Source organism: Nicotiana attenuata, chromosome 11, assembly GCF_001879085.1.
Source record: "Nicotiana attenuata strain UT chromosome 11, NIATTr2, whole genome shotgun sequence".
Taxonomy (NCBI): domain Eukaryota; kingdom Viridiplantae; phylum Streptophyta; class Magnoliopsida; order Solanales; family Solanaceae; genus Nicotiana; species Nicotiana attenuata.
In genome coordinates, this window is record NC_031999.1 from 60343018 (window position 1) to 60346053 (window position 3036).

At 38.1% G+C, this 3036-nt stretch overlaps 1 long non-coding RNA gene across 1 annotated transcript; it reads left to right on the forward strand.

Annotated features, from left to right (window-relative positions):
• Nucleotides 1-1439, forward strand: LOC109235092. The gene is made up of 2 exons (XR_002069317.1): nt 1-82; nt 1176-1439. It is a non-coding gene; the product is annotated as an uncharacterized LOC109235092 (long non-coding RNA).

Genomic DNA, 3036 nt, shown 5'->3' on the forward strand with positions numbered 1-3036 from the left:
TGTTACGTGTCAAGAATCCCGGAGGATTCACAACAAAAGCTGGTCAGAATTCGCCCCATAGTCAGTCGAGTGCTCAAAATTGGTAAGTTCTGTTCAATGCTGTTCTGATTCTGCATACTTGTTCAAATTTGTTTTGATAATCGTTAACTGTTTAGGGCACTTTTCATTTCAATTTTTCTTTTCTTCAGTAATTGAGCCTCTACTGTTGTTATTGTTTAATGGTAATCAATTAGTTTAGTTTAGTTTAATTACCTTAGTAAGTCCATGTTCAGGATCTAGCTTAAATTTCGTCCTTCATTCTCAGTAGGCATACACGTTTAAGTGGTTTGATTTTAGGTTTAGTTAGTCGACTCCTAATTGTTTACTGCAATTTGATTTTAATTGTTTCAACCCCTGGATTAGCTGATTTGTCTAGTTTGATCAGCCTTAGGAACAGATTGCTTGGTTGTAGTTAATGGACTGGTTTAACTTGGTCAGTAATTTCATGGGATTCAAAGGGTAGTTTAGGCATGGGAAAAGGGTACTTTTATCAGATTTGGTAATTTTGGAAGGGGGGTAAGGATAGAATAGGGATTGTAATGGGCATAGAACCTTCTAGGATGGACTATAGTGTAGGTTCTAATAAACTTAAGGTAGTTACTTGTGTAACAAGTCAGAAAAAAAGGGGTAAGCACTGAAATTAGAATAGGGACTAAGGGGTAAAAGGAAAATCTGAAATTGGACCTTAAGCTCACCTATAAATAGGCACTCATTTGCCTTGAGAAGGGGGTTCTTTTTTTGGGGAGGTTTTTGGGCAGTCCTCTAAATCCCTTCTAAAAGGCATAAAACAGAGTGTCTAAAAATCATAAAAATTCCTTCAAAGCAATACTGATCTCAGCATTGGGATCAGAAATAAGCTGGTTGTCGAGTATACTGTTCTATATGTGGAAGTAGCTGCCAAGAGAGTCGTTAAGGTCTATTTGAATTGCTGTAAACTGAGTCTGGGTAATCGATTTGGTTTTGGACTGCATTGGTGCTTGAAATTGTTAATGTTTTGGTTCATTGCTGGAGTTTCAATCCTATTCCTGAACTTGCTGTGTTGATTGAGTTAATACTGGATTTCAACTTCTTCCTGGGCTGCTGTTGCAAACTGTCACTGCTACTGATCTTTTCCTTTTCTTATTTGCCATTACCAGGTACACATTTGAATCTGCCCTGCTGTAACATTAAGCTTGAAATGGAATACAAATGTTCATCTGTTTGATCTTGAAGTGTGCTGTTTGGACTGTGGTGTATTGATAGTTAAATAGGTGTATTGAAGTGTTGAATCAATTTTGTAGTATGTGTGTAAATACTGGACTGTTAACTGGACTGTATAACTGGACCATTCGTATGGACTGTCTCGAACTGATATGGACTGTTATATATTGATAGTTCAATAGTAGCTTAATTCCGATTTAGGTGTGATTGTGTAATTAGAACTGTGTGAGACTAACAGGCTTGAATTGATTGCTCAGTGATAGTGAGGTAAATGTTAATATCCTGTTAATTAGATTTCGTTCTATAAAAGGGAAGCATGATTGTAAAAACGATTTAGGTCATAAGCCTCTCCTGTACTTGATGAACTTCTTCTGTGATTAATAAGTTGTCCAGGAGGTTAATAGTCTTCAATTGATTCAAGTCTAGTTAGAAATTAAACTATTAGCATAAATTAAATCCAAAACAGATTATGAGTTGATATTAGTACAGAGGCAGAGTCCAGTATCGAGCATGCTGCTTCGTTTAGTCTTTCTCTAATGGTTTAATTCAATTTCAAATACATTGGTTAATTAGTTCAATCTGCCTGGGTAATCAAGTTAATAAGTCACAATTGTCATGGAGAAATGTCGAGCTTGTTCTGCACAGACTGAAGATAAAATAATCTGGGCCATGTTGAAGGCCCAAAACATGATTGTTCCCTTTAAAGTCATATCTGGGCCTGGATCCGTTTGGGGCCCAGTGTCAATTGACGTTTTCCTCACTCGTTTAGGCCTAAGTGCAGGCCAATCACCAAGCTGGCTAAGATTTCTTTTGTTGGGCCAAGTTCAGGCCCGAAAGAAAAATTGTTAAAAGGTCTTAGTAAGATGTTTTACTAACAATAATTAATCAGACTTTGTTAGGGACAAATTAAATAGAAACCCTAGTTTGCTTTAGGTTGGCTTTTAAATAATAACGTGAGATGAGCCTCGCCAAATAGAACACACAAATTGCGGGGCCCTCATTAATTGCTTATATCAAAATGATTAGAATCCGAGGCGTGCCATTTAGCAAAATTTCATGGCCCTCGCAAAGCCAAACGCGTAGGTGCTTTAGGCGCATACTTTAATAATATTACTTCCCTAAATTCGGGTGCACATTGATGTGACCCAAATCCAAATCTCAACGAAGTCGAAATGTGCTAACAATCACGGGTGCACTGGTGCGACGTGATTTGAGGCACATTTTCACGACGTTGCAATTCGTTTAAAAATCAAATAAAAATAAAAGTAAAAGCGGTTTACTAATAAAAGCACATAAGCTAGAACATATTTCGAAATCAGATAAAATCAAATACAACAGTTGAGCGACCGTGCTAGAACCACGGAACCCGGGAATGCGTAACACCTTCTCCCGGGTTAACAGAATTCCTTACTCGGAGTTCTGGTTCGCGGACTGTTAACAGAGTCATAATTTCCTCGGGTCGGGATTGAACTGGTGACTTGGGACGCCATAAATCTCCCAAGTGGCGACTCTGATTTTTAATTAATAATCCCGTTTCGATTGTCACTTCAAGTTGGAAATAACTCCCTCTATTATACCTTTGCGGGTGTAGTAAGTAAACAGGAGGTGTGACACATGCTTTTGGGGATAACAGATAAAATAGAACAGTAGGAATAAATAAGGAAAACTACAACTAATTTCTTCTAACGCAGAATACGTGGTCGGCGTGCCACACGATCCCATTTCATAATATATAAGTGGTCGGCGTGCCACACGATCCCATTTCATAATATATAAGTGGTCGGCGTGCCACACGAT